Source organism: Petaurus breviceps, unplaced genomic scaffold, assembly GCF_028583685.1.
Source record: "Petaurus breviceps papuanus isolate PSGF00001 unplaced genomic scaffold, PetGlider_PUasm1.0 424, whole genome shotgun sequence".
Lineage (NCBI taxonomy): Eukaryota > Metazoa > Chordata > Mammalia > Diprotodontia > Petauridae > Petaurus > Petaurus breviceps.
The window spans coordinates 66,693-74,794 of NW_027186328.1; the positions used below are offsets into that span (position 1 = coordinate 66,693).

At 43.8% G+C, this 8,102-nt stretch overlaps 2 pseudogenes; both read right to left on the bottom strand.

The window, feature by feature from the left end:
* LOC138171316 (zinc finger protein 58-like) overlaps positions 1 to 4,501 on the bottom strand; it is a 5,465-nt pseudogene extending 964 nt beyond the window's left edge.
* The window catches only part of LOC138171319 (calcium and integrin-binding protein 1 pseudogene), a 13,091-nt pseudogene extending 8,561 nt beyond the window's left edge, over positions 1 to 4,530 (bottom strand).
* Positions 4,531 to 8,102: the final 3,572 nt, after the last annotated feature.

Sequence of the window (8,102 nt, forward strand, 5' to 3'; positions counted from 1 at the left end):
GTGGATTCTCTGATGTATAGCAAGAGTGGAGCTCTGTGTGAAAGTCTTTCCACAATGATCACATGGATAAAGCTTCTTTCCACTGTGGATTCTCTGATGTATAAGGAAGGATGAGTGTTCACTAAAAGTTTCACCACATTCATGATCCTTAAGTGGGTTTTCTCCAGTATGAAGTTTGTGATGGTTAATAATAGATGACTTTTGATTCAAGTCTTTCCCACAATGATGACAATCATAAGGTTTCTTTCCTGTGTGGACTCTGTGAAGTCTGACACAGATTTGTCTCCCAGTGATGTCATAGGGACCATCACTCATGAAACTTTGTTTGTGAGTTTCTTCCACCGAAATGCTTAGCTTTGAAGTTGTCTCTTGATTTTCTGGTCCAATCTCTCCTTCTGCAAAAACCCAATAAAGCATATACAGAGACACATGCACACACATAATTACAATCCCTTCTCTCCTCAGGATAAAGAAAATTAACTGATCTATATCTTGCTATCCCAGGCTAAGAAGTTTTCAAAGTTAAATGGACAGAATCAGTTATTTAAAATCGCCATTAGGGATGTGGTTTGATGGTGCAGTGAATACAGCAATGTCTCTGGAGTCAGGACGACCTGAGTTCAAATCCGGCCTCAGACACCTAACACAAAATCTAGTCATGTGACCTTGGGCAAGTCACTTAACCCCAATTGCCCTGCCCTCCCCCCTTAAAAAAATGCCTTTAGCTCACATCTATAGGATAACTTGACTTACAAAGAGTTTCACACACAGTCACATTGAATCCTTGCAAATACCTGTGGAAATGGCAGGACCAACATTCTATTTACATTCACATGTCATACCATGAGCTCAGAATGGCTGAGCGACCTGCCCAACATCCCTTCGGTTGAGACTAGACCTCCAAGCCTGCAAGTGGGGCTGCTCTGTCCAGGGTACTAGATGGCCTTTCTCCACTGAACTTCCTTTTGTCTTATTGGGTTTTTTCCTTTTTTCTTTTCCAAGGGCAATTGGGGTTAAGTGACTTGCCCAAGGTCAGTGGCTAGTGATTGTGTTAAGTGTCTGAGGCCAGATTTGAAATCAGGCCCTCCTGACTCCAGGGCTGGTGATCTATTCACTGCACCTCCTAGCCGCCCCCTTTTGTTCTATTGTTAAAGACATTTACTTTATTATTGCATGTTGATCCATGTTCTTGTTCTCTTTGTGTCTTCCTATTCCCTAAAACACAATGATATTGAAATCAGATCAGTGAATGATCCCATGACGGACTCTAAGTGCTCAAGTGAAAAGACGCATCAATCCACATGGAAAACTTGGCCATCACCTTATTTTAAGAAATTGATAGTCATCTCCAACCTTGAAGAACTACCAGGTTGATTAGGCCACAGCCATCAACATTGGGCAAGAGCTTCCACCAGCAACAAGATTGTTACTATTTAGTATTTTTTAATTAAGGCATGTACATTGATATTTTAGACAATATAATATTGCATACATAATAGACCCTAATGTAGTATAAACATAACCTTTATATGCACTGAGAAACAAAAAATGTTTATGTGACTTGCTTTATTTCTAAATTCACTTTTTTCACAGCTCTGGAACCAAACCCACAGCATCTCTGAGGTGTGTCTATGATTTTGAGAGCCCTTGGTAACCCTCAACCATGTTTAGTCCATCTGCTGAACAGGTTTACTGGGGTGTGGCCCCTTGCACATGCTACAGCTTCTTGGAGACCAGGTGAGAGTTGGGTGGAACAGGGAGACACCAGGGGTGGGAAGCAGCCTAGAAAGGGGCTCAGCAGCCATCACACCAGAGGTCCCAGTCCTCCCTAAGCATGCCCTCTCCTGGTTCACCAAACTAAACCCATTTGCTTTCCCCCAACCCTCCCATCTTTCCTCTCTCTTTCCAATCCTGCAGGCTCACAAATGGAGTTTTATGCCCACCTCACTGACTCTCACACATTCAGAGTCCTGTGATTCCACCTTAGTAACATCTCTCCTACACATCCCTTTCTCCCCCAACAGACCCCAGTCACATTACACCTGAGATCTTCCAAGAACCTGCTGGTTACTCCAGCTGCCTCAAGTCTCTCCCCACTCCAGTCACTCCTCCACATACTTGTCAAAGTTCATCTTCCTAAAGTTCTGGAGTGACCACGTCACCATGTACTCAACAACCTCCTGTGGCTCCCTAGCAAAAGGATCCAATATAAAGTCCTCTCTGGGGCTGTTAATCACCTACCCTGCATCATCTGCCCTTCTTTGACTCTTCTCATCTTCTTTCTCCTTATGTGCCCCCTGAACATGCTATATTTCAGTGGTACAGGACGCCCTTCTGTTCTGTGAACAGGACACTCCACTTACTGACTCTGGGAATTCCTCACCATCCCCACACCTAGAATGCTTGCCCAGGTTTCCACAAATTCCCAAATAGATCCCACCTTCCATAATAAGGTTTTCTGGTCCTCCTTCACTTTTGTCCCTTCCCTCTCTCAATGAGCTCTAATTTGTCTTGTCCACAACAGATTTCTACAGTGTTCTTGTCTGGGAGCTCCAGGAGAGCAGGGGATGTTCCTTGTATCTCTTTATAGCTCTGGTGTTTACCAAAGGGTCTGACATATAGCAGGCACTTGACAAATGCTCACTGACTTGAAGAAGGTCTAAGAAAAAGCCATATCAGAAAGCCTAAGCCCTTTTTGCACTTTCAGGAGAGTTCCTGCCCCAAAACTCCAAATAGCATCTTGCTATAAGACCAGAGATTTATCAGTGGGAGCTTAATTGCTATGGTGTCCAATTCCCTCATTTTACAGATGAGGAAACTGAGACTTGGTGCTTCAGGGACTTGCCCAGGATCCCACTGGTAAAAAGTGTATGGAAAAGAATTCCAAGTCAGACCTTCCCTGCCCCAAATCTAGCACTTGCTTCATCCCCACAGCTACAAGGCTCCTGTAATCACAGCTCTCACATACCTGCTTTCCCCTCACTCACCTGGACTGTAGCTACTCAGGCTTTCTGGCTCCAGCAGCCATGGGGCTTCCCCTTCCTCAAAATAAGAGATCACATCTTCTGTGGGTACTGGCAGCCCTGGGCAAGGGGAATGAGGGATGAGGACAGAGAAAACCTTAGAATTTAGTTCTCTTTAAGGAAAAAGAGTGTGCATGCAAAGCTACTCCATTTTGAGAATCAGTCCATCATGTTCATACAGATCTGGCTCATTCTCCCATTAATGCTTGTAAAGCAAGTAACCCAAATAAGAGTGGGCAGATCAGCCCTGAGATCCAGCAAAAGGGACCTTGATGAATCATCTTTGGCCCTGTCCCCTCCCTGCTCCCCACTCTCTGAAACCTATAAAAGCCTTGGGGCTCTTCTTTCTGGGAGCCTTTGCCTCTTCGGGTGAGATTCTCCTGCTGGGGAACTCAATGACCCTCAGCCCAAATTGTGATTCGGGGCCAGTCTGTTATTCCTGCCAGTGACAGGGGCCTGCAAGCAAGGAGTACAGGACCACTTATTTTGGGAGCTTTGGGGAAAGACGGTGAGAAGATCATGGAGCCTAACTGGAATTGAAAAAACCTGGACTTGATGCACCTTCTCCATAGGAGGATGGACTCACTGCATAATTTCTATTCCCTAGAAATCTGAGGCAGCTTGGAGTGCAGTGGAGAGAGCCCAGGGCCTGGAGTCAGGAAGCTCAGAGTATAAATCCAGCCCTCAGACAGTGACGAGTTATGTACCTCTGAACACTCTGTTTGCTGCAGTTTTCCCAAATGTCAAATGGGGATAATGATATATCACCTAATGACAACATACTGTAAAGGAAGCACTTAGCACAAGAGCTGGAGAACAGCAGCTGAACAGAAATGCTTATTCTCTTCCTTCCTTTCCCACCATCTGGGCTGGAATTTGGGACAATGTAAAGGAAGATAAAGGACAAACGGTGCCCTACAGGCACAACTAGGAGCTGGGAGGTACAAACTGAGGCTTCTCACAGGAAGAATGTCTTGAATACTTGGCCCCTCCCAAAGAGGAAGGGGTGCAGGGAAAAGCCGCCTGAGCAGTTTTCAGACTTGGCAGACAAAATTCATGTCCAGGGAGAGGCTGGACTACATCATGTGGGATTACATCCACCCCTGAGATACTTCAACACTGATCTGATCTGGGACCTCAAGCTGCCTAGAATTGGTAACAGACAGCTTCAGGAGCAACCAGGCAACCTCCAGGTCCTATAAACACAATGTACTGACCTTTCATATAAAAATCAGCAAGAAGACCCTGTCTCTGGGACACAGGACAGCAGGACATTTCCCTTTCTGGTCACTGATAAATGCTTGAAAACCAGCAAACTCATGTATGAAGATATTCCCTCTGATAGCAGATTGAGAGTGAACAGAGGAAGTGTCCTTACCCAGGGAGAGCAGGTTCTGGACATTCTCCAGCATCACCTCCTTGTACAGCTCCTTCTGAGGAGGGTCCAGGAGGCCCCACTCCTCTGGGGTGAAGTCCATAGCCACATCCTGGAATGTCACCAACTCCTAAACCATGAAAAGTCAGAAGATGTAGACCTGAAGGAGCCTCCAGAATTCTTGTAGTCTAACCTTCATCAAGTGAGAGGAGCAAACTAGAGCACAGAAAGGGGATTTCCTCAGGGCTTGTACCCTTCATGAGTCTCAGAGTCAACATTTGAACCACAGTCATTGAGTCCAATGGAATGTTGGGAAAAGCATTTGCTATTGTCAGTTGGAATAAAATTGAGAAAGGTCTTACTGTGGAATGTGCCTCCTATGGTATGTGTGTGGAAGTATGCATGATCACTGCGAGGCAGAGGACTTGGGGGAGGAGGAGGAGAGAAGACGATGGACAATCCCTTCCTTTTCAGAACCAATAAACATAGTATGTGATAAAAGAATGTGTGAGAAACTGATGTGTCTTCTGGAGAGGGGCAGGAACTTCTGTCTGATTATGAGAAAGAGGAAAGAAAAAGAAAAGATCTAGTTTATTTCCTGAAAGACTGAAGCAAAGTCTTATCCAAATAAAACATGAAAAGGATTCATAAGACACACTAATTACGAGCTGGACTGAACTGCAGCCAGGGCTTGATGTGCCATGGCCCAAACATCTTCTGCCTTCCCTTTCGGTTTTCTGGTCAGATTAACAGAACCCAGAAGGCAATGCCACGGGTTGGGCAGAACTAGTCCCCAGGAACATGTGGGGTGGAGATTGCCCCAAATGTGTGCATCTCACCATCCTTTTGAGCTACTGTAATTCAGCTTTACTCACACAGTACATTATCTGCAGATATGCATCAAGGGTGGTCCTTTGCCAATGTCTCCTACATCTCACAACTGATGACAAAATTCTTCAGAGAGACCTTGGAAGTGTTCTTTTATCACTTCTAACCACCCTGTGAGTGACTTCCTTGCATGCTTTCTCCATGAAATAGTCTTTCAGGCAAACAGGCTTTTGGCATTTGAACATGTCCAGCCCATCAGAGTTGTGTTCTCTGCAGTAGAGTGTGGATGCTTGAGGAAGGCCCTCAGTGTCTGGTCCCTTATCCTGCCAGGTGACCTTCAGAAACTTACTGAGACAAATGAAATGGAAGCGATTCCATTTCCTGGGACGGTGCTGGCAGACTGTCCAGCTTTCACAGGCACACAATACTGAGGTCACAGCACAGTAACTCTGGAGGCCTTCTGTTTAGTAATCAGTCTAACACCTCTTCTCTCCCACACTTTCCTGAAAGCCTCTCGGGTGGTGACCTCTCTCTGGCAGAGCAGGCATCAAATAGTAAAACTAGTTATCTGAAACAGAAAATAATCTGAGGCACAAAATGTGCTAGGAAATAGTGACTGAATTGTATCATTTGACAGGTCGAGTACCTCACGAGTAATCTGTGACAAAGGTAATTCACAGAGCTTATTTTCTTAACAGAAGAGAAAGAAAATAATGACAACAATCTTAGGAAACACATCTTGAACAAAATGCAACTGGGCAAGCAGGTCATCTGACTACTTACTGTGCCTGGGCTTTCTTGACCCAGACTCATCCTGAGTCTATCAGTCTAAGTGAGATTACCCCAGAAATCCTTGCTCCACAGCTGATGAGCTTTCCAACCAAAAGTATTACTTTAAAGGAACCCTTAGTTTGAAGAAAGACTGGAAAAGAAGAGCTTGAGGTTTTTACTTAGCAATCGAAATCTATTCTCCCGGTGCCAGAAAAGAAAATCCAAACTTAGAAGATGACATCAACTTAGAGTTAACCTCCAGCAGAAGGAAAAAGGAAAAGGAGCTAATCCGCTAAGACTAGAAAGGAGAACTTAGCTTCCTGTCAAGCCCCTTTCTCCAGAAGCCAGAAAGAGGAATTTAGCCTTTGAAAAGCATCCTACTACCAAACTAAAAATGAACCAAATCGATTAAATAGTAACTGATTTAAGGATTATTTCTTTTCACAAAGTCATCACTTATGTGTACATGTCAAAGGTATACTGTCAAGGTAAGTGAACTTATTCAAAGTTTTAAAATTTCTCCATTTGCTGTAACCAATAGATGGTACCATGCTGAATAATGGAGAACCTCTATCATTTTTAACATTTAAAAAATATATTTTATTTCCCCCATTACATCTTAAAATTTTTTGATGCGTTTTTGTTGTTAGTTCCAAATTTACTCCCTCATTCCCTTCCTTCCCTCCCCCTTCCTGAGACAGTAAACAATCAGATATCGGTTACAAATGTGCAATCTTGAAAAACAGTTCCATATTACTCATTTGGTACAGGAAGACTTAAAAAAAGAGAAAGACTGAAACAGCTTCAATCTGTACCCAATCAGGATCAGTTCTTTCTCTGGAGGTATATGCATCATTTGTACTTTAGGATTTAGGGGGATCATTGTGTTGCTGAGAAGGACTCAATCATTCACTGTTCTTGAATGAACAATATTGCCATTGCTGCATATAATCTTCTGTTTCTGTTCATTTTGCACCAGTTCATGTAGGTCAGCTTTGTTTCTGAAATTGTCCTGCTGGTCATTTCTTATAGCACAATAGTATTTCATTAAAATCATATACCACAGATTGTTTAGCCATTTCTAAGTTAATGGACATCCCTTTGATTTCTGATTCTCAGGCACCACAAAAATAGCTGCTATGAATATTTTTGTACTAATAGGGCCTTCCCCCCACCTCCCTGCAAACACAAACATGCTCCTTTTGTGCTGTCTTTGGGATATGGTATGCAACAGTTTTATAGCTCTTTGGGCATAGTTCCAGCTTCGTCTCCAGAATGGTTGGATCAGTTCACAACCCCATCAACAATGCATTACTGTCACGGTTTTCCCATCCCCTCCAACATCCATCATTTTCCTTTTTTAGCGTAATAGTCCATCTGATAGGTATGAGGTGGTACCTCAGAGTTGTTTTAATTTGCATTTCTTTATAAAAGTGGTTTAGAATATTTTAATATAACTATACATAGTTTTGATTTCTTTGTCTGAAAACTGCCTCTTTACATCCTTTGACCATTTATCAATTGGGGAATGACTTCTATTTTTATAAATTAGACTCAGTTCTTTATATATTTAAGAAATTAGTGGGTGGAACCAAGGGGGAAGTGTAAAAGCAGGAGGTTTTTGCTTGAGCTCTCACTCCAACCACCTCTAGTACCTGTAAAAAATGACTCTAATCAAATTTTAGTGCTGCAGAACCCACAAAGGGACAGAGAGAAACAAATCTCCCACTGAAGGCAGTCTAGCAGACTGACAGGAAGGATCTACTGCACAGGGCTGGGAGCAGAATGCAGTCCCACCTGGGCCCATGCCAGCTCAGACAAGTGGCACAGACCAGCCAGAGCAGACTGCTGGGGAATGATTCATTGGCAGCTGTGGCAGCTTCCAGACTTCTCAACCCATAAACACCAAAGTGAAAGTTTAAGGTCAGTGGGGGAACTCTACTGATCCTGCATGAGAGAAGAGCCTGCCTCCTGGGCAGTGCAGGTGGCAGCAGCTGCTATTTCCAAAGCATTAGACACAAAAATTGTGGGGGGTCCAAGCAATTGTCCAGAGGGCGATTGTAGGACTCTCTCTGCTGGTGCTGAGGCAGGATTCTCTTTGTAGG